Source organism: Amblyomma americanum, chromosome 1, assembly GCF_052857255.1.
Source record: "Amblyomma americanum isolate KBUSLIRL-KWMA chromosome 1, ASM5285725v1, whole genome shotgun sequence".
Lineage (NCBI taxonomy): Eukaryota > Metazoa > Arthropoda > Arachnida > Ixodida > Ixodidae > Amblyomma > Amblyomma americanum.
In genome coordinates this window covers 300,006,658-300,020,790 of record NC_135497.1, presented here as the reverse complement: position 1 = coordinate 300,020,790, position 14,133 = coordinate 300,006,658, and the positions used below count along the sequence as shown (strand labels likewise).

Here is a 14,133-nt window from a genome sequence, read left to right as displayed (position 1 = left end):
TGCAACTTTCCTATTCTTCTCCAGCTGCTCGATTGCCATTAACGGTTATTTTATTAATTTCCTGTCCTGCAAACCCGGTGAAAATTTCGTCTTTACGAAGCTTATTGTTGAATTTCCAGAGGTCCCACTGGAAAGAGTTTTTTACATTTTACCGCGCCTATACTGCATTTCACCAAGCAGTGGTCCGAGAAAGTGGCAGGAACAACATCGTAGCTGTGACACTTTGGCGACAGGTCGACCGATACATATATTCTATGAAGGCGGGCATGGCTACTTCGTTGGAAGTGCGTGAACATCATGCCGCGCTTATATACCACACATTCAGTCACGTCCTCTAATGCAAACTTATCGATAAAGCGTCGGAGAAGTTCGGCGCTTTCATCGCGGTGGGATCGCGTGCTGATTTTGTCAGCCGCGCTCAAGACAGAATTAAAATCTCCCAACAATATCAGGTGTTTTCCTGTGCTTAAGAAAAGCTGAATGCTCTTAAAAAAAGCTACCCTATCCTCGCCCACGTTAGGTGCGTAAACGCAAATTAGTCACCATTCAGAGCAGGCGAAAGCAAAATCCACTACTACACAACGACCCGAAGGGCACGATGTGTACGCCTGCACCTCGAGGCTAGGCAGCTCTTTTATAAACACAATGCATCCAGCAGATGTGCCGACGGCATGGCTCACGACCGCATAGAATCTTGACGTAAAACGTTGCACGAAGCGCTCGGTGTCTTGTTCCCCTTCCACTTTCGTTTCCTGAATAGCAAGCAGATGGATATTATCTGTTAAAATGCGGTGCACTTGGCTCTGCTTCCTCTTAGCTGCAAAACCTCTGACATTGAGCGTTGCAAAAGTCAAGGAGGTTGCAGAAGCCATATTTAAAAACGTGTGAAGACGCCGAGAGCACCGTGCTCACCTTTCACGTCTAGCACGAAGCTAGACGCCGTTGCCACCCCCGGAGCCGTCAGGAGCGGATGCCTGGTTTTGCTGCGGAGGCAGTGGAGGCGCCTTCTCGGCGACGCGCTTGCCTGCCGCAAGGTTGGGCGTTGGGCTGAGTGTTGATCGCCTGGACTGGGCTCTTTTTGCTGGCGGCTCCTCAAAGCCGCCACCTGCGGGCTTGTCCCCTTCGTTGTCGGTCAGGTAGTGAGGTCGCTTGGGTGGGGGGGGGGGGGGGGCGACGGTCGTCACACGGGCGCTGCTCTGGTCCATCTGTTCCACGCTGGTCGGTGGTTGGTCGACATTTTTAGCCGGATGACTGGTGCCGTCGCTGGATGACCCTTCGTTTGTCCCAGCAGGAATTACCGTCCTCGGTTCCTTCCCACCGCCGCTGGCCGTGTTTCCGTCGCCGCTCGGGTGCCCAGAAGACTCCGTCGTCACCGCCGGTTTCGTTGTCACGTCGGTTCCTTTTGCCGCCTCTTCTGTCTCGACGACGTCCATAATGTGCTCCGTCCTGTCGACTCCCATTGCCAGCCCGGTTGCCACTGCGTATGTGCGGACGCAGTCGCTGTCGGCGTGGCCGTAACGCCTGCATTTCGAACACCAGGGACTTTACACAATCGCCGAACATGGCCCGTGCCATGACAGCGCAAGCACTGCATCGGTCGCCCCGGCGCCACAACAAGGGCCAACTCCCCGGCGACACGTATCTGGTGAGATAGATCGTCGACCTTCAAACCAGGTTTCAGTTTTAGGAGTACAGTTCGTGTTGTAGATCCCTTGTCGTGGACGCCTTGGACGCGCCACCGTTCCCGTGTAACTTCGGTTACCTTCCCGAACGCAGCAAAAGCCGTCCGGAGGTCTTCGTCGGCCACGCCTTCTAGCATCCAGTGGTGCCGTAGCTTGAATTGTTGGTCTTCCGGATCATTGATAAGACATCGCCGTCCTTTCACTTTTAGTTCCTTGAAGGCGAGAAGCCTCTTGGCTCCTTCAGCGGTCTTGAAAGTCACAGCCCAAACGTGGTTTATTTGGTACGCCCCCAAAGCCACCACGTCAGGGAGCGTACCAGCCTGGGCCAGCGCATCGCGAAAATCCTCGACCCGAAAGGGCCTAACACGAACATCGCCATGCAGAAAAAGTGTTTTTAAAACCACACGTCCGGTAGGCAGCTGCGGCAAGATCACCTGATAATCCGTATCGTCGTTTCCCTCGATCCTGTTTCCGCGGCCAGCAAGGGCCGCTGTCGCCGCTCCGCCGGAGCTCATGATCCTGCGTCCGTCACGCTCGGTGGCCGGGAGTAGAATGACCGCTCGGCCATCCTGACGGAACGGTGCGGCAGCGAAGCGAAAGCAGCGCCAAACCTTCGTTTCGTGCCTTGATAAAAAAAGGCAAGCAACCTCTGTCAGAAGTGGAATTGGAACCCACGCCCGGTAGACCGGACTGCGACCTGAACGCAGCGCCTTAGACCGCTCGGCCATCATGACGGAACGGTGCGGCAGCGAAGCGAAAGCAGCGCCAAACCTTCGTTTCGTGCCTTGGTAAAAAAGGCAAGCAACCTCTGTCAGAAGGGGAATTCGAACCCACGCCCGGTAGACCGGACTGCGACCTGAACGCAGCGCCTTAGACCGCTCGGCCATCCTGACGGAACGGTGCGGCAGCGAAGCGAAAGCAGCGCCAAACCTTCGTTTCGTGCCTTGATAAAAAAAGGCAAGCAACCTCTGTCAGAAGGGGAATTCGAACCCACGCCCGGTAGACCGGACTGCGACCTGAACGCAGCGCCTTGGACCACTCGGCCATGCCGACGGAACGGTGCGGCAGCGAAGCGAAAGCAGCGCCAAACCTTCGTTTCGTGCCTTGATAAAAAAAAAAGGCAAGCAACCTCTGTCAGAAGTGGAATTCGAACCCACGCCCGGTAGACCGGACTGCGACCTGAACGCAGCGCCTTGGACCGCTCGGCCATCCTGACGGAACGGAGCGGCAGCGAAGCGAAAGCAGCGCCAAACCTTCGTTTCGTGCCTTTATTAAAAAAGGCAAGCAACCTCTGTCAGAAGGGGAATTCGAACCCACGCCCGGTAGACCGGACTGCGGCCTGAACGCAGCGCCTTAGACCGCTCGGCCATCCTGACGGAACGGTGCGGCAGCGAAGCGAAAGCAGCGCCAAACCTTCGTTTCGTGCCTTTATTAAAAAAGGCAAGCAACCTCTGTCAGAAGGGGAATTCGAACCCACGCCCGGTAGACCGGACTGCGACCTGAACGCAGCGCCTTGGACCGCTCGGCCATCCTGACGGAACGGAGCGGCAGCGAAGCGAAAGCAGCGCCAAACCTTCGTTTCGTGCCTTTATTAAAAAAGGCAAGCAACCTCTGTCAGAAGGGGAATTGGAACCCACGCCCGGTAGACCGGACTGCGACCTGAACGCAGCGCCTTAGACCGCTCGGCCATCCTGACGGAACGGTGCGGCAGCGAAGCGAAAGCAGCGCCAAACCTTCGTTTCGTGCCTTTATTAAAAAAGGCAAGCAACCTCTGTCAGAAGGGGAATTCGAACCCACGCCCGGTAGACCGGACTGCGACCTGAACGCAGCGCCTTGGACCGCTCGGCCATCCTGACGGAACGGAGCGGCAGCGAAGCGAAAGCAGCGCCAAACCTTCGTTTCGTGCCTTTATTAAAAAAGGCAAGCAACCTCTGTCAGAAGGGGAATTCGAACCCACGCCCGGTAGACCGGACTGCGGCCTGAACGCAGCGCCTTAGACCGCTCGGCCATCCTGACGGAACGGTGCGGCAGCGAAGCGAAAGCAGCGCCAAACCTTCGTTTCGTGCCTTGATAAAAAAAGGCAAGCAACCTCTGTCAGAAGGGGAATTCGAACCCACGCCCGGTAGACCGGACTGCGACCTGAACGCAGCGCCTTGGACCACTCGGCCATGCCGACGGAACGGTGCGGCAGCGAAGCGAAAGCAGCGGCAAACCTTCGTTTCGTGCCTTGATAAAAAAAAGGCAAGCAACCTCTGCCAGAAGGGGAATTCGAACCCACGCCCGGTAGACCGGACTGCGACCTGAACGCAGCGCCTTAGACCGCTCGGCCATCCTGACGGAACGGTGCGGCAGCGAAGCGAAAGCAGCGCCAAACCTTCGTTTCGTGCCTTGATAAAAAAAGGCAAGCAACCTCTGTCAGAAGGGGAATTCGAACCCACGCCCGGTAGACCGGACTGCGTCCTGAACGCAGCGCCTTGGACCACTCGGCCATGCCGACGGAACGGTGCGGCAGCGAAGCGAAAGCAGCGGCAAACCTTCGTTTCGTGCCTTGATAAAAAAAAGGCAAGCAACCTCTGCCAGAAGTGGAATTCGAACCCACGCCCGGTAGACCGGACTGCGACCTGAACGCAGCGCCTTGGACCGCTCGGCCATCCTGACGGAACGGTGTGGCAGCGAAGCGAAAGCAGCGCCAAACCTTCGTAGCAACCTCTGTCAGAAGTGGGATTCGAACCCACGCCTGGTATACCGGACTGCGACCTGAACGCAGCGACTTGGACCGCTCGGCCATCCTCACGGAACTGTGCGGCAGCGAAGCGACAGCAGCGCCAAACCTTTGTTTCGTGCCTTGATAAAAAAAGGCAAGCAGCCTCTGTCAGAAGTGGGATTCGAACCCACGCCCGGCAGACCGGACTGCGACCTGAACGCAGCGCCTTAAACCGCTCGGCCATCCTGACGGAACGGTGTGGCAGCGAAGCGAAAGCAGCGCGAAACCTTCGTTTCGTGCCTTGATAAAAAAAAAAGGCAAGCAACCTCTGTCAGAAGTGGAATTCGAACCCACGCCCGGTAGACCGGACTGCGACCTGAACGCAGCGCCTTGGACCGCTCGGCCATCCTGACGGAACGGAGCGGCAGCGAAGCGAAAGCAGCGCCAAACCTTCGTTTCGTGCCTTGATAAAAAAAGGCAAGCAACCTCTGTCAGAAGGGGAATTCGAACCCACGCCCGGTAGACCGGACTGCGACCTGAACGCAGCGCCTTAGACCGCTCGGCCATCCTGACGGAACGGTGCGGCAGCGAAGCGAAAGCAGCGCCAAACCTTCGTTTCGTGCCTTGATAAAAAAAGGCAAGCAACCTCTGTCAGAAGGGGAATTCGAACCCACTCCCGGTAGACCGGACTGCGACCTGAACGCAGCGCCTTGGACCACTCGGCCATGCCGACGGAACGGTGCGGCAGCGAAGCGAAAGCAGCGGCAAACCTTCGTTTCGTGCCTTGATAAAAAAAGGCAAGCAACCTCTGCCAGAAGTGGAATTCGAACCCACGCCCGGTAGACCGGACTGCGACCTGAACGCAGCGCCTTGGACCGCTCGGCCATCCTGACGGAACGGTGTGGCAGCGAAGCGAAAGCAGCGCCAAACCTTCGTTTCGTGCCTTGATAAAAAAAGGCAAGCAACCTCTGTCAGAAGGGGAATTCGAACCCACGCCCGGTAGACCGGACTGCGACCTGAACGCAGCGCCTTGGACCACTCGGCCATGCCGACGGAACGGTGCGGCAGCGAAGCGAAAGCAGCGCCAAACCTTCGTTTCGTGCCTTGATAAAAAAAAGGCAAGCAACCTCTGTCAGAAGTGGAATTCGAACCCACGCCCGGTAGACCGGACTGCGACCTGAACGCAGCGCCTTGGACCGCTCGGCCATCCTGACGGAACGGAGCGGCAGCGAAGCGAAAGCAGCGCCAAACCTTCGTTTCGTGCCTTGATAAAAAAAAAAGGCAAGCAACCTCTGTCAGAAGTGGAATTCGAACCCACGCCCGGTAGACCGGACTGCGACCTGAACGCAGCGCCTTGGACCGCTCGGCCATCCTGACGGAACGGAGCGGCAGCGAAGCGAAAGCAGCGCCAAACCTTCGTAGCAACCTCTGTCAGAAGTGGGATTCGAACCCACGCCTGGTATACCGGACTGCGACCTGAACGCAGCGACTTGGACCGCTCGGCCATCCTCACGGAACGGTGCGGCAGCGAAGCGACAGCAGCGCCAAACCTTCGTTTCGTGCCTTGATAAAAAAAAAAGGCAAGCAACCTATGTCAGAAGTGGAATTCGAACCCACGCCCGGTAGACCGGACTGCGACCTGAACGCAGCGCCTTGGACCGCTCGGCCATCCTGACGGAACGGAGCGGCAGCGAAGCGAAAGCAGCGCCAAACCTTCGTTTCGTGCCTTGATAAAAAAAAAAGGCAAGCAACCTCTGTCAGAAGTGGAATTCGAACCCACGCCCGGTAGACCGGACTGCGACCTGAACGCAGCGCCTTGGACCGCTCGGCCATCCTGACGGAACGGAGCGGCAGCGAAGCGAAAGCAGCGCCAAACCTTCGTTTCGTGCCTTGATAAAAAAAAAAGGCAAGCAACCTCTGTCAGAAGTGGAATTCGAACCCACGCCCGGTAGACCGGACTGCGACCTGAACGCAGCGCCTTGGACCGCTCGGCCATCCTGACGGAACGGAGCGGCAGCGAAGCGAAAGCAGCGCCAAACCTTCGTAGCAACCTCTGTCAGAAGTGGGATTCGAACCCACGCCTGGTATACCGGACTGCGACCTGAACGCAGCGACTTGGACCGCTCGGCCATCCTCACGGAACGGTGCGGCAGCGAAGCGACAGCAGCGCCAAACCTTCGTTTCGTGCCTTGATAGAAAAAAAAGGCAAGCAACCTATGTCAGAAGTGGAATTCGAACCCACGCCCGGTAGACCGGACTGCGACCTGAACGCAGCGCCTTGGACCGCTCGGCCATCCTGACGGAACGGAGCGGCAGCGAAGCGAAAGCAGCGCCAAACCTTCGTTTCGTGCCTTGATAAAAAAAAAAGGCAAGCAACCTCTGTCAGAAGTGGAATTCGAACCCACGCCCGGTAGACCGGACTGCGACCTGAACGCAGCGCCTTGGACCGCTCGGCCATCCTGACGGAACGGAGCGGCAGCGAAGCGAAAGCAGCGGCAAACCTTCGTTTCGTGCCTTGATAAAAAAAAGGCAATTAACCTCGGCCAGAAGTGGAATTCGAACCCACGCCCGGTAGACCGGACTGCGACCTGAGCGCAGCGCCTTGGACCGCTCGGCCATCCTGACGGAACGGTGTGGCAGCGAAGCGAAAGCAGCGCCAAACCTTCGTAGCAACCTCTGTCAGAAGTGGGATTCGAACCCACGCCTGGTAGACCGGACTGCGACCTGAACGCAGCGCCTTGGACCGCTCGGCCATCCTGACGGAACGGAGCGGCAGCGAAGCGAAAGCAGCGCCAAACCTTCGTTTCGTGCCTTGATAAAAAAAAAAGGCAAGCAACCTCTGTCAGAAGTGGAATTCGAACCCACGCCCGGTAGACCGGACTGCGACCTGAACGCAGCGCTTGGACCGCTCGGCCATCCTGACGGAACGGAGCGGCAGCGAAGCGAAAGCAGCGCCAAACCTTCGTTTCGTGCCTTGATAAAAAAAAAAGGCAAGCAAACCTCTGTCAGAAGTGGAATTCGAACCCACGCCTGGTATACCGGACTGCGACCTGAACGCAGCGCCTTGGACCGCTCGGCCATCCTGACGGAACGGAGCGGCAGCGAAGCGAAAGCAGCGCCAAACCTTCGTTTCGTGCCTTGATAAAAAAAAAAGGCAAGCAACCTCTGTCAGAAGTGGAATTCGAACCCACGCCCGGTAGACCGGACTGCGACCTGAACGCAGCGCCTTGGACCGCTCGGCCATCCTGACGGAACGGAGCGGCAGCGAAGCGAAAGCAGCGCCAAACCTTCGTAGCAACCTCTGTCAGAAGTGGGATTCGAACCCACGCCTGGTATACCGGACTGCGACCTGAACGCAGCGCCTTGGACCGCTCGGCCATCCTGACGGAACGGAGCGGCAGCGAAGCGAAAGCAGCGCCAAACCTTCGTTTCGTGCCTTGATAAAAAAAAAAGGCAAGCAACCTCTGTCAGAAGTGGAATTCGAACCCACGCCCGGTAGACCGGACTGCGACCTGAACGCAGCGCCTTGGACCGCTCGGGCCATCCTGACGGAACGGAGCGGCAGCGAAGCGAAAGCAGCGCCAAACCTTCGTAGCAACCTCTGTCAGAAGTGGGATTCGAACCCACGCCTGGTATACCGGACTGCGACCTGAACGCAGCGACTTGGACCGCTCGGCCATCCTCACGGAACGGTGCGGCAGCGAAGCGACAGCAGCGCCAAACCTTCGTTTCGTGCCTTGATAAAAAAAAAGGCAAGCAACCTATGTCAGAAGTGGAATTCGAACCCACGCCCGGTAGACCGGACTGCGACCTGAACGCAGCGCCTTGGACCGCTCGGCCATCCTGACGGAACGGAGCGGCAGCGAAGCGAAAGCAGCGCCAAACCTTCGTTTCGTGCCTTGATAAAAAAAAAAGGCAAGCAACCTCTGTCAGAAGTGGAATTCGAACCCACGCCCGGTAGACCGGACTGCGACCTGAACGCAGCGCCTTGGACCGCTCGGCCATCCTGACGGAACGGAGCGGCAGCGAAGCGAAAGCAGCGGCAAACCTTCGTTTCGTGCCTTGATAAAAAAAAGGCAATTAACCTCGGCCAGAAGTGGAATTCGAACCCACGCCCGGTAGACCGGACTGCGACCTGAGCGCAGCGCCTTGGACCGCTCGGCCATCCTGACGGAACGGAGCGGCAGCGAAGCGAAAGCAGCGCCAAACCTTCGTTTCGTGCCTTGATAAAAAAAAAAGGCAAGCAACCTCTGTCAGAAGTGGAATTCGAACCCACGCCCGGTAGACCGGACTGCGACCTGAACGCAGCGCCTTGGACCGCTCGGCCATCCTGACGGAACGGAGCGGCAGCGAAGCGAAAGCAGCGCCAAACCTTCGTAGCAACCTCTGTCAGAAGTGGGATTCGAACCCACGCCTGGTATACCGGACTGCGACCTGAACGCAGCGCCTTGGACCGCTCGGCCATCCTGACGGAACGGAGCGGCAGCGAAGCGAAAGCAGCGCCAAACCTTCGTTTCGTGCCTTGATAAAAAAAAAAGGCAAGCAACCTCTGTCAGAAGTGGAATTCGAACCCACGCCCGGTAGACCGGACTGCGACCTGAACGCAGCGCCTTGGACCGCTCGGCCATCCTGACGGAACGGAGCGGCAGCGAAGCGAAAGCAGCGCCAAACCTTCGTAGCAACCTCTGTCAGAAGTGGGATTCGAACCCACGCCTGGTATACCGGACTGCGACCTGAACGCAGCGACTTGGACCGCTCGGCCATCCTCACGGAACGGTGCGGCAGCGAAGCTACAGCAGCGCCAAACCTTCGTTTCGTGCCTTGATAAAAAAAAAAGGCAAGCAACCTATGTCAGAAGTGGAATTCGAACCCACGCCCGGTAGACCGGACTGCGACCTGAACGCAGCGCCTTGGACCGCTCGGCCATCCTGACGGAACGGAGCGGCAGCGAAGCGAAAGCAGCGCCAAACCTTCGTTTCGTGCCTTGATAAAAAAAAAAGGCAAGCAACCTCTGTCAGAAGTGGAATTCGAACCCACGCCCGGTAGACCGGACTGCGACCTGAACGCAGCGCCTTGGACCGCTCGGCCATCCTGACGGAACGGAGCGGCAGCGAAGCGAAAGCAGCGGCAAACCTTCGTTTCGTGCCTTGATAAAAAAAAGGCAATTAACCTCGGCCAGAAGTGGAATTCGAACCCACGCCCGGTAGACCGGACTGCGACCTGAGCGCAGCGCCTTGGACCGCTCGGCCATCCTGACGGAACGGTGTGGCAGCGAAGCGAAAGCAGCGCCAAACCTTCGTAGCAACCTCTGTCAGAAGTGGGATTCGAACCCACGCCTGGTAGACCGGACTGCGACCTGAACGCAGCGCCTTGGACCGCTCTTCCATCCTGACGGAACGGAGCGGCAGCGAAGCGAAAGCAGCGCCAAACCTTCGTTTCGTGCCTTGATAAAAAAAAAGGCAAGCAACCTCTGTCAGAAGTGGAATTCGAACCCACGCCCGGTAGACCGGACTGCGACCTGAACGCAGCGCCTTGGACCGCTCGGCCATCCTGACGGAACGGAGCGGCAGCGAAGCGAAAGCAGCGCCAAACCTTCGTAGCAACCTCTGTCAGAAGTGGGATTCGAACCCACGCCTGGTATACCGGACTGCGACCTGAACGCAGCGACTTGGACCGCTCGGCCATCCTCACGGAACGGTGCGGCAGCGAAGCGACAGCAGCGCCAAACCTTCGTTTCGTGCCTTGATAAAAAAAAAAGGCAAGCAACCTATGTCAGAAGTGGAATTCGAACCCACGCCCGGTAGACCGGACTGCGACCTGAACGCAGCGCCTTGGACCGCTCGGCCATCCTGACGGAACGGAGCGGCAGCGAAGCGAAAGCAGCGCCAAACCTTCGTTTCGTGCCTTGATAAAAAAAAAAGGCAAGCAACCTCTGTCAGAAGTGGAATTCGAACCCACGCCCGGTAGACCGGACTGCGACCTGAACGCAGCGCCTTGGACCGCTCGGCCATCCTGACGGAACGGAGCGGCAGCGAAGCGAAAGCAGCGGCAAACCTTCGTTTCGTGCCTTGATAAAAAAAAGGCAATTAACCTCGGCCAGAAGTGGAATTCGAACCCACGCCCGGTAGACCGGACTGCGACCTGCGCGCAGCGCCTTGGACCGCTCGGCCATCCTGACGGAACGGTGTGGCAGCGAAGCGAAAGCAGCGCCAAACCTTCGTTTCGTGCCTTGATAAAAAAAAAAGGCAAGCAACCTCTGTCAGAAGTGGAATTCGAACCCACGCCCGGTAGACCGGACTGCGACCTGAACGCAGCGCCTTGGACCGCTCGGCCATCCTGACGGAACGGAGCGGCAGCGAAGCGAAAGCAGCGCCAAACCTTCGTTTCGTGCCTTGATAAAAAAAAAAGGCAAGCAACCTCTGTCAGAAGTGGAATTCGAACCCACGCCCGGTAGACCGGACTGCGACCTGAACGCAGCGCCTTGGACCGCTCGGCCATCCTGACGGAACGGAGCGGCAGCGAAGCGAAAGCAGCGCCAAACCTTCGTAGCAACCTCTGTCAGAAGTGGGATTCGAACCCACGCCTGGTATACCGGACTGCGACCTGAACGCAGCGACTTGGACCGCTCGGCCATCCTCACGGAACGGTGCGGCAGCGAAGCTACAGCAGCGCCAAACCTTCGTTTCGTGCCTTGATAAAAAAAAAAGGCAAGCAACCTATGTCAGAAGTGGAATTCGAACCCACGCCCGGTAGACCGGACTGCGACCTGAACGCAGCGCCTTGGACCGCTCGGCCATCCTGACGGAACGGAGCGGCAGCGAAGCGAAAGCAGCGCCAAACCTTCGTTTCGTGCCTTGATAAAAAAAAAAGGCAAGCAACCTCTGTCAGAAGTGGAATTCGAACCCACGCCCGGTAGACCGGACTGCGACCTGAACGCAGCGCCTTGGACCGCTCGGCCATCCTGACGGAACGGAGCGGCAGCGAAGCGAAAGCAGCGGCAAACCTTCGTTTCGTGCCTTGATAAAAAAAAGGCAATTAACCTCGGCCAGAAGTGGAATTCGAACCCACGCCCGGTAGACCGGACTGCGACCTGAGCGCAGCGCCTTGGACCGCTCGGCCATCCTGACGGAACGGTGTGGCAGCGAAGCGAAAGCAGCGCCAAACCTTCGTAGCAACCTCTGTCAGAAGTGGGATTCGAACCCACGCCTGGTAGACCGGACTGCGACCTGAACGCAGCGCCTTGGACCGCTCGGCCATCCTGACGGAACGGAGCGGCAGCGAAGCGAAAGCAGCGCCAAACCTTCGTTTCGTGCCTTGATAAAAAAAAAAGGCAAGCAACCTCTGTCAGAAGTGGAATTCGAACCCACGCCCGGTAGACCGGACTGCGACCTGAACGCAGCGCCTTGGACCGCTCGGCCATCCTGACGGAACGGAGCGGCAGCGAAGCGAAAGCAGCGGCAAACCTTCGTTTCGTGCCTTGATAAAAAAAAGGCAATTAACCTCGGCCAGAAGTGGAATTCGAACCCACGCCCGGTAGACCGGACTGCGACCTGAGCGCAGCGCCTTGGACCGCTCGGCCATCCTGACGGAACGGTGTGGCAGCGAAGCGAAAGCAGCGCCAAACCTTCGTAGCAACCTCTGTCAGAAGTGGATTCGAACCCACGCCTGGTATACCGGACTGCGACCTGAACGCAGCGCCTTGGACCGCTCGGCCATCCTGACGGAACGGAGCGGCAGCGAAGCGAAAGCAGCGCCAAACCTTCGTTTCGTGCCTTGATAAAAAAAAAAGGCAAGCAACCTCTGTCAGAAGTGGAATTCGAACCCACGCCCGGTAGACCGGACTGCGACCTGAACGCAGCGCCTTGGACCGCTCGGCCATCCTGACGGAACGGAGCGGCAGCGAAGCGAAAGCAGCGCCAAACCTTCGTAGCAACCTCTGTCAGAAGTGGGATTCGAACCCACGCCTGGTATACCGGACTGCGACCTGAACGCAGCGACTTGGACCGCTCGGCCATCCTCACGGAACGGTGCGGCAGCGAAGCTACAGCAGCGCCAAACCTTCGTTTCGTGCCTTGATAAAAAAAAAAGGCAAGCAACCTATGTCAGAAGTGGAATTCGAACCCACGCCCGGTAGACCGGACTGCGACCTGAACGCAGCGCCTTGGACCGCTCGGCCATCCTGACGGAACGGAGCGGCAGCGAAGCGAAAGCAGCGCCAAACCTTCGTTTCGTGCCTTGATAAAAAAAAAAGGCAAGCAACCTCTGTCAGAAGTGGAATTCGAACCCACGCCCGGTAGACCGGACTGCGACCTGAACGCAGCGCCTTGGACCGCTCGGCCATCCTGACGGAACGGAGCGGCAGCGAAGCGAAAGCAGCGGCAAACCTTCGTTTCGTGCCTTGATAAAAAAAAGGCAATTAACCTCGGCCAGAAGTGGAATTCGAACCCACGCCCGGTAGACCGGACTGCGACCTGAGCGCAGCGCCTTGGACCGCTCGGCCATCCTGACGGAACGGTGTGGCAGCGAAGCGAAAGCAGCGCCAAACCTTCGTAGCAACCTCTGTCAGAAGTGGGATTCGAACCCACGCCTGGTAGACCGGACTGCGACCTGAACGCAGCGCCTTGGACCGCTCGGCCATCCTGACGGAACGGAGCGGCAGCGAAGCGAAAGCAGCGCCAAACCTTCGTTTCGTGCCTTGATAAAAAAAAAAGGCAAGCAACCTCTGTCAGAAGTGGAATTCGAACCCACGCCCGGTAGACCGGACTGCGACCTGAACGCAGCGCCTTGGACCGCTCGGCCATCCTGACGGAACGGAGCGGCAGCGAAGCGAAAGCAGCGCCAAACCTTCGTTTCGTGCCTTGATAAAAAAAAGGCAAGCAGCCTCTGTCAGAAGTGGGATTCGAACCCACGCCCGGCAGACCGGACTGCGACCTGAACGCAGCGCCTTGGACCGCTCGGCCATCCTGACGGAACGGTGTGGCAGCGAAGCGAAAGCAGCGCCAAACCTTCGTAGCAACCTCTTTCAGAAGTGGGATTCGAACCCACGCCTGGTATACCGGACTGCGACCTGAACGCAGCGACTTGGACCGCTCGGCCATCCTCACGGAACGGTGCGGCAGCGAAGCGACAGGAGCGCCAAACCTTCGTTTCGTGCCTTGATAAAAAAAAGGCAAGCAGCCTCTGTCAGAAGTGGGATTCGAACCCACGCCCGGCAGACCGGACTGCGACCTGAACGCAGCGCCTTGGACCGCTCGGCCATCCTGACGGGACGGTGCGGCAGCGAAGCGAAAGCAGCGCCAAACCTTCTTTTCGTGCCTTGATAAAAAAAAAGGCAAGCTACCTCTGTTAGAAGTGGGATTCGAACCCACGCCCGGTAGACCGGACTGCGACCTGAACGCTTTTTTTTTCTTTATTTTGTGACTTCGGCAAGAACCACAATACACAAATACACTTACACGGCACAATGAAAAATACGTAACACTAACCGCCTGGTGGTTTGTGGCTTCGTCATATTAAAGCTCTCTTAGCGCCACCAAAGGCACTACTCTTTCGAGCCACTCGGGAGCTTCAGGAGCGAGTTTTTGAATTTCAATATACTTATGCATACACTCCTGAAAATAGATCCGTGCTGGCCGTGCATTAGGATCGCAATGATATCGTGCCATTCTGGAGCGCCAAATACAGTGGAGGCCCGTTAGCATAATAAGGTTGAATGATGTCTCATCCTCAATCTCTACAGGCAAGTAG

The 14,133-nt window shown here is 57.8% G+C and overlaps 70 non-coding genes across 70 annotated transcripts; all 70 read right to left on the bottom strand.

Moving 5' to 3' along the window:
• Positions 1–2,491: 2,491 nt before the first annotated feature.
• Positions 2,492–2,575, bottom strand: TRNAL-CAG (transfer RNA leucine (anticodon CAG)). Its single transcript has one exon. It is a non-coding gene; the product is annotated as a tRNA-Leu (tRNA).
• A 76-nt stretch (positions 2,576–2,651) lies between these two features.
• Positions 2,652–2,735, bottom strand: TRNAL-CAG (transfer RNA leucine (anticodon CAG)). Its single transcript has one exon. It is a non-coding gene; the product is annotated as a tRNA-Leu (tRNA).
• A 79-nt stretch (positions 2,736–2,814) lies between these two features.
• Positions 2,815–2,898, bottom strand: TRNAL-CAG (transfer RNA leucine (anticodon CAG)). The gene has a single exon. It is a non-coding gene; the product is annotated as a tRNA-Leu (tRNA).
• Positions 2,899–2,974: 76 nt separating this feature from the next.
• TRNAL-CAG (transfer RNA leucine (anticodon CAG)) lies at positions 2,975–3,058 on the bottom strand. Its single transcript has one exon. It is a non-coding gene; the product is annotated as a tRNA-Leu (tRNA).
• A 76-nt stretch (positions 3,059–3,134) lies between these two features.
• Positions 3,135–3,218, bottom strand: TRNAL-CAG (transfer RNA leucine (anticodon CAG)). Its single transcript has one exon. It is a non-coding gene; the product is annotated as a tRNA-Leu (tRNA).
• Positions 3,219–3,294: 76 nt separating this feature from the next.
• TRNAL-CAG (transfer RNA leucine (anticodon CAG)) lies at positions 3,295–3,378 on the bottom strand. Its single transcript has one exon. It is a non-coding gene; the product is annotated as a tRNA-Leu (tRNA).
• Positions 3,379–3,454: 76 nt separating this feature from the next.
• On the bottom strand, positions 3,455–3,538 carry TRNAL-CAG (transfer RNA leucine (anticodon CAG)). The gene has a single exon. It is a non-coding gene; the product is annotated as a tRNA-Leu (tRNA).
• Positions 3,539–3,614: 76 nt separating this feature from the next.
• On the bottom strand, positions 3,615–3,698 carry TRNAL-CAG (transfer RNA leucine (anticodon CAG)). The gene has a single exon. It is a non-coding gene; the product is annotated as a tRNA-Leu (tRNA).
• A 76-nt stretch (positions 3,699–3,774) lies between these two features.
• TRNAL-CAG (transfer RNA leucine (anticodon CAG)) lies at positions 3,775–3,858 on the bottom strand. Its single transcript has one exon. It is a non-coding gene; the product is annotated as a tRNA-Leu (tRNA).
• Positions 3,859–3,935: 77 nt separating this feature from the next.
• TRNAL-CAG (transfer RNA leucine (anticodon CAG)) lies at positions 3,936–4,019 on the bottom strand. Its single transcript has one exon. It is a non-coding gene; the product is annotated as a tRNA-Leu (tRNA).
• A 76-nt stretch (positions 4,020–4,095) lies between these two features.
• Positions 4,096–4,179, bottom strand: TRNAL-CAG (transfer RNA leucine (anticodon CAG)). The gene has a single exon. It is a non-coding gene; the product is annotated as a tRNA-Leu (tRNA).
• Positions 4,180–4,256: 77 nt separating this feature from the next.
• TRNAL-CAG (transfer RNA leucine (anticodon CAG)) lies at positions 4,257–4,340 on the bottom strand. Its single transcript has one exon. It is a non-coding gene; the product is annotated as a tRNA-Leu (tRNA).
• Positions 4,341–4,392: 52 nt separating this feature from the next.
• TRNAL-CAG (transfer RNA leucine (anticodon CAG)) lies at positions 4,393–4,476 on the bottom strand. Its single transcript has one exon. It is a non-coding gene; the product is annotated as a tRNA-Leu (tRNA).
• A 76-nt stretch (positions 4,477–4,552) lies between these two features.
• On the bottom strand, positions 4,553–4,636 carry TRNAL-CAG (transfer RNA leucine (anticodon CAG)). The gene has a single exon. It is a non-coding gene; the product is annotated as a tRNA-Leu (tRNA).
• A 79-nt stretch (positions 4,637–4,715) lies between these two features.
• On the bottom strand, positions 4,716–4,799 carry TRNAL-CAG (transfer RNA leucine (anticodon CAG)). The gene has a single exon. It is a non-coding gene; the product is annotated as a tRNA-Leu (tRNA).
• Positions 4,800–4,875: 76 nt separating this feature from the next.
• On the bottom strand, positions 4,876–4,959 carry TRNAL-CAG (transfer RNA leucine (anticodon CAG)). The gene has a single exon. It is a non-coding gene; the product is annotated as a tRNA-Leu (tRNA).
• A 236-nt stretch (positions 4,960–5,195) lies between these two features.
• TRNAL-CAG (transfer RNA leucine (anticodon CAG)) lies at positions 5,196–5,279 on the bottom strand. Its single transcript has one exon. It is a non-coding gene; the product is annotated as a tRNA-Leu (tRNA).
• Positions 5,280–5,355: 76 nt separating this feature from the next.
• TRNAL-CAG (transfer RNA leucine (anticodon CAG)) lies at positions 5,356–5,439 on the bottom strand. The gene has a single exon. It is a non-coding gene; the product is annotated as a tRNA-Leu (tRNA).
• A 77-nt stretch (positions 5,440–5,516) lies between these two features.
• On the bottom strand, positions 5,517–5,600 carry TRNAL-CAG (transfer RNA leucine (anticodon CAG)). Its single transcript has one exon. It is a non-coding gene; the product is annotated as a tRNA-Leu (tRNA).
• A 79-nt stretch (positions 5,601–5,679) lies between these two features.
• On the bottom strand, positions 5,680–5,763 carry TRNAL-CAG (transfer RNA leucine (anticodon CAG)). Its single transcript has one exon. It is a non-coding gene; the product is annotated as a tRNA-Leu (tRNA).
• Positions 5,764–5,815: 52 nt separating this feature from the next.
• On the bottom strand, positions 5,816–5,899 carry TRNAL-CAG (transfer RNA leucine (anticodon CAG)). The gene has a single exon. It is a non-coding gene; the product is annotated as a tRNA-Leu (tRNA).
• Positions 5,900–5,978: 79 nt separating this feature from the next.
• Positions 5,979–6,062, bottom strand: TRNAL-CAG (transfer RNA leucine (anticodon CAG)). The gene has a single exon. It is a non-coding gene; the product is annotated as a tRNA-Leu (tRNA).
• Positions 6,063–6,141: 79 nt separating this feature from the next.
• On the bottom strand, positions 6,142–6,225 carry TRNAL-CAG (transfer RNA leucine (anticodon CAG)). Its single transcript has one exon. It is a non-coding gene; the product is annotated as a tRNA-Leu (tRNA).
• Positions 6,226–6,304: 79 nt separating this feature from the next.
• Positions 6,305–6,388, bottom strand: TRNAL-CAG (transfer RNA leucine (anticodon CAG)). The gene has a single exon. It is a non-coding gene; the product is annotated as a tRNA-Leu (tRNA).
• A 52-nt stretch (positions 6,389–6,440) lies between these two features.
• Positions 6,441–6,524, bottom strand: TRNAL-CAG (transfer RNA leucine (anticodon CAG)). Its single transcript has one exon. It is a non-coding gene; the product is annotated as a tRNA-Leu (tRNA).
• A 79-nt stretch (positions 6,525–6,603) lies between these two features.
• TRNAL-CAG (transfer RNA leucine (anticodon CAG)) lies at positions 6,604–6,687 on the bottom strand. Its single transcript has one exon. It is a non-coding gene; the product is annotated as a tRNA-Leu (tRNA).
• Positions 6,688–6,766: 79 nt separating this feature from the next.
• On the bottom strand, positions 6,767–6,850 carry TRNAL-CAG (transfer RNA leucine (anticodon CAG)). The gene has a single exon. It is a non-coding gene; the product is annotated as a tRNA-Leu (tRNA).
• A 77-nt stretch (positions 6,851–6,927) lies between these two features.
• On the bottom strand, positions 6,928–7,011 carry TRNAL-CAG (transfer RNA leucine (anticodon CAG)). Its single transcript has one exon. It is a non-coding gene; the product is annotated as a tRNA-Leu (tRNA).
• Positions 7,012–7,063: 52 nt separating this feature from the next.
• TRNAL-CAG (transfer RNA leucine (anticodon CAG)) lies at positions 7,064–7,147 on the bottom strand. The gene has a single exon. It is a non-coding gene; the product is annotated as a tRNA-Leu (tRNA).
• A 79-nt stretch (positions 7,148–7,226) lies between these two features.
• TRNAL-CAG (transfer RNA leucine (anticodon CAG)) lies at positions 7,227–7,309 on the bottom strand. Its single transcript has one exon. It is a non-coding gene; the product is annotated as a tRNA-Leu (tRNA).
• Positions 7,310–7,389: 80 nt separating this feature from the next.
• Positions 7,390–7,473, bottom strand: TRNAL-CAG (transfer RNA leucine (anticodon CAG)). Its single transcript has one exon. It is a non-coding gene; the product is annotated as a tRNA-Leu (tRNA).
• Positions 7,474–7,552: 79 nt separating this feature from the next.
• Positions 7,553–7,636, bottom strand: TRNAL-CAG (transfer RNA leucine (anticodon CAG)). Its single transcript has one exon. It is a non-coding gene; the product is annotated as a tRNA-Leu (tRNA).
• A 52-nt stretch (positions 7,637–7,688) lies between these two features.
• On the bottom strand, positions 7,689–7,772 carry TRNAL-CAG (transfer RNA leucine (anticodon CAG)). The gene has a single exon. It is a non-coding gene; the product is annotated as a tRNA-Leu (tRNA).
• Positions 7,773–7,851: 79 nt separating this feature from the next.
• TRNAL-CAG (transfer RNA leucine (anticodon CAG)) lies at positions 7,852–7,936 on the bottom strand. Its single transcript has one exon. It is a non-coding gene; the product is annotated as a tRNA-Leu (tRNA).
• A 52-nt stretch (positions 7,937–7,988) lies between these two features.
• On the bottom strand, positions 7,989–8,072 carry TRNAL-CAG (transfer RNA leucine (anticodon CAG)). The gene has a single exon. It is a non-coding gene; the product is annotated as a tRNA-Leu (tRNA).
• A 78-nt stretch (positions 8,073–8,150) lies between these two features.
• TRNAL-CAG (transfer RNA leucine (anticodon CAG)) lies at positions 8,151–8,234 on the bottom strand. The gene has a single exon. It is a non-coding gene; the product is annotated as a tRNA-Leu (tRNA).
• A 79-nt stretch (positions 8,235–8,313) lies between these two features.
• Positions 8,314–8,397, bottom strand: TRNAL-CAG (transfer RNA leucine (anticodon CAG)). Its single transcript has one exon. It is a non-coding gene; the product is annotated as a tRNA-Leu (tRNA).
• A 77-nt stretch (positions 8,398–8,474) lies between these two features.
• TRNAL-CAG (transfer RNA leucine (anticodon CAG)) lies at positions 8,475–8,558 on the bottom strand. Its single transcript has one exon. It is a non-coding gene; the product is annotated as a tRNA-Leu (tRNA).
• A 79-nt stretch (positions 8,559–8,637) lies between these two features.
• TRNAL-CAG (transfer RNA leucine (anticodon CAG)) lies at positions 8,638–8,721 on the bottom strand. Its single transcript has one exon. It is a non-coding gene; the product is annotated as a tRNA-Leu (tRNA).
• A 52-nt stretch (positions 8,722–8,773) lies between these two features.
• Positions 8,774–8,857, bottom strand: TRNAL-CAG (transfer RNA leucine (anticodon CAG)). Its single transcript has one exon. It is a non-coding gene; the product is annotated as a tRNA-Leu (tRNA).
• A 79-nt stretch (positions 8,858–8,936) lies between these two features.
• TRNAL-CAG (transfer RNA leucine (anticodon CAG)) lies at positions 8,937–9,020 on the bottom strand. Its single transcript has one exon. It is a non-coding gene; the product is annotated as a tRNA-Leu (tRNA).
• A 52-nt stretch (positions 9,021–9,072) lies between these two features.
• TRNAL-CAG (transfer RNA leucine (anticodon CAG)) lies at positions 9,073–9,156 on the bottom strand. The gene has a single exon. It is a non-coding gene; the product is annotated as a tRNA-Leu (tRNA).
• A 79-nt stretch (positions 9,157–9,235) lies between these two features.
• On the bottom strand, positions 9,236–9,319 carry TRNAL-CAG (transfer RNA leucine (anticodon CAG)). The gene has a single exon. It is a non-coding gene; the product is annotated as a tRNA-Leu (tRNA).
• Positions 9,320–9,398: 79 nt separating this feature from the next.
• Positions 9,399–9,482, bottom strand: TRNAL-CAG (transfer RNA leucine (anticodon CAG)). Its single transcript has one exon. It is a non-coding gene; the product is annotated as a tRNA-Leu (tRNA).
• A 77-nt stretch (positions 9,483–9,559) lies between these two features.
• TRNAL-CAG (transfer RNA leucine (anticodon CAG)) lies at positions 9,560–9,643 on the bottom strand. Its single transcript has one exon. It is a non-coding gene; the product is annotated as a tRNA-Leu (tRNA).
• Positions 9,644–9,695: 52 nt separating this feature from the next.
• TRNAL-CAG (transfer RNA leucine (anticodon CAG)) lies at positions 9,696–9,779 on the bottom strand. The gene has a single exon. It is a non-coding gene; the product is annotated as a tRNA-Leu (tRNA).
• Positions 9,780–9,857: 78 nt separating this feature from the next.
• On the bottom strand, positions 9,858–9,941 carry TRNAL-CAG (transfer RNA leucine (anticodon CAG)). The gene has a single exon. It is a non-coding gene; the product is annotated as a tRNA-Leu (tRNA).
• Positions 9,942–9,993: 52 nt separating this feature from the next.
• On the bottom strand, positions 9,994–10,077 carry TRNAL-CAG (transfer RNA leucine (anticodon CAG)). The gene has a single exon. It is a non-coding gene; the product is annotated as a tRNA-Leu (tRNA).
• Positions 10,078–10,156: 79 nt separating this feature from the next.
• Positions 10,157–10,240, bottom strand: TRNAL-CAG (transfer RNA leucine (anticodon CAG)). Its single transcript has one exon. It is a non-coding gene; the product is annotated as a tRNA-Leu (tRNA).
• A 79-nt stretch (positions 10,241–10,319) lies between these two features.
• Positions 10,320–10,403, bottom strand: TRNAL-CAG (transfer RNA leucine (anticodon CAG)). Its single transcript has one exon. It is a non-coding gene; the product is annotated as a tRNA-Leu (tRNA).
• A 77-nt stretch (positions 10,404–10,480) lies between these two features.
• On the bottom strand, positions 10,481–10,564 carry TRNAL-CAG (transfer RNA leucine (anticodon CAG)). Its single transcript has one exon. It is a non-coding gene; the product is annotated as a tRNA-Leu (tRNA).
• A 79-nt stretch (positions 10,565–10,643) lies between these two features.
• On the bottom strand, positions 10,644–10,727 carry TRNAL-CAG (transfer RNA leucine (anticodon CAG)). Its single transcript has one exon. It is a non-coding gene; the product is annotated as a tRNA-Leu (tRNA).
• Positions 10,728–10,806: 79 nt separating this feature from the next.
• TRNAL-CAG (transfer RNA leucine (anticodon CAG)) lies at positions 10,807–10,890 on the bottom strand. Its single transcript has one exon. It is a non-coding gene; the product is annotated as a tRNA-Leu (tRNA).
• Positions 10,891–10,942: 52 nt separating this feature from the next.
• TRNAL-CAG (transfer RNA leucine (anticodon CAG)) lies at positions 10,943–11,026 on the bottom strand. The gene has a single exon. It is a non-coding gene; the product is annotated as a tRNA-Leu (tRNA).
• Positions 11,027–11,105: 79 nt separating this feature from the next.
• TRNAL-CAG (transfer RNA leucine (anticodon CAG)) lies at positions 11,106–11,189 on the bottom strand. Its single transcript has one exon. It is a non-coding gene; the product is annotated as a tRNA-Leu (tRNA).
• Positions 11,190–11,268: 79 nt separating this feature from the next.
• Positions 11,269–11,352, bottom strand: TRNAL-CAG (transfer RNA leucine (anticodon CAG)). Its single transcript has one exon. It is a non-coding gene; the product is annotated as a tRNA-Leu (tRNA).
• A 77-nt stretch (positions 11,353–11,429) lies between these two features.
• TRNAL-CAG (transfer RNA leucine (anticodon CAG)) lies at positions 11,430–11,513 on the bottom strand. The gene has a single exon. It is a non-coding gene; the product is annotated as a tRNA-Leu (tRNA).
• A 52-nt stretch (positions 11,514–11,565) lies between these two features.
• TRNAL-CAG (transfer RNA leucine (anticodon CAG)) lies at positions 11,566–11,649 on the bottom strand. The gene has a single exon. It is a non-coding gene; the product is annotated as a tRNA-Leu (tRNA).
• Positions 11,650–11,728: 79 nt separating this feature from the next.
• TRNAL-CAG (transfer RNA leucine (anticodon CAG)) lies at positions 11,729–11,812 on the bottom strand. Its single transcript has one exon. It is a non-coding gene; the product is annotated as a tRNA-Leu (tRNA).
• Positions 11,813–11,889: 77 nt separating this feature from the next.
• On the bottom strand, positions 11,890–11,973 carry TRNAL-CAG (transfer RNA leucine (anticodon CAG)). Its single transcript has one exon. It is a non-coding gene; the product is annotated as a tRNA-Leu (tRNA).
• A 52-nt stretch (positions 11,974–12,025) lies between these two features.
• On the bottom strand, positions 12,026–12,108 carry TRNAL-CAG (transfer RNA leucine (anticodon CAG)). Its single transcript has one exon. It is a non-coding gene; the product is annotated as a tRNA-Leu (tRNA).
• Positions 12,109–12,187: 79 nt separating this feature from the next.
• Positions 12,188–12,271, bottom strand: TRNAL-CAG (transfer RNA leucine (anticodon CAG)). The gene has a single exon. It is a non-coding gene; the product is annotated as a tRNA-Leu (tRNA).
• Positions 12,272–12,323: 52 nt separating this feature from the next.
• TRNAL-CAG (transfer RNA leucine (anticodon CAG)) lies at positions 12,324–12,407 on the bottom strand. The gene has a single exon. It is a non-coding gene; the product is annotated as a tRNA-Leu (tRNA).
• Positions 12,408–12,486: 79 nt separating this feature from the next.
• Positions 12,487–12,570, bottom strand: TRNAL-CAG (transfer RNA leucine (anticodon CAG)). The gene has a single exon. It is a non-coding gene; the product is annotated as a tRNA-Leu (tRNA).
• Positions 12,571–12,649: 79 nt separating this feature from the next.
• TRNAL-CAG (transfer RNA leucine (anticodon CAG)) lies at positions 12,650–12,733 on the bottom strand. Its single transcript has one exon. It is a non-coding gene; the product is annotated as a tRNA-Leu (tRNA).
• A 77-nt stretch (positions 12,734–12,810) lies between these two features.
• Positions 12,811–12,894, bottom strand: TRNAL-CAG (transfer RNA leucine (anticodon CAG)). The gene has a single exon. It is a non-coding gene; the product is annotated as a tRNA-Leu (tRNA).
• A 52-nt stretch (positions 12,895–12,946) lies between these two features.
• On the bottom strand, positions 12,947–13,030 carry TRNAL-CAG (transfer RNA leucine (anticodon CAG)). The gene has a single exon. It is a non-coding gene; the product is annotated as a tRNA-Leu (tRNA).
• Positions 13,031–13,109: 79 nt separating this feature from the next.
• Positions 13,110–13,193, bottom strand: TRNAL-CAG (transfer RNA leucine (anticodon CAG)). Its single transcript has one exon. It is a non-coding gene; the product is annotated as a tRNA-Leu (tRNA).
• A 77-nt stretch (positions 13,194–13,270) lies between these two features.
• TRNAL-CAG (transfer RNA leucine (anticodon CAG)) lies at positions 13,271–13,354 on the bottom strand. Its single transcript has one exon. It is a non-coding gene; the product is annotated as a tRNA-Leu (tRNA).
• A 213-nt stretch (positions 13,355–13,567) lies between these two features.
• On the bottom strand, positions 13,568–13,651 carry TRNAL-CAG (transfer RNA leucine (anticodon CAG)). The gene has a single exon. It is a non-coding gene; the product is annotated as a tRNA-Leu (tRNA).
• Between the last annotated feature and the right edge of the window lie 482 nt (positions 13,652–14,133).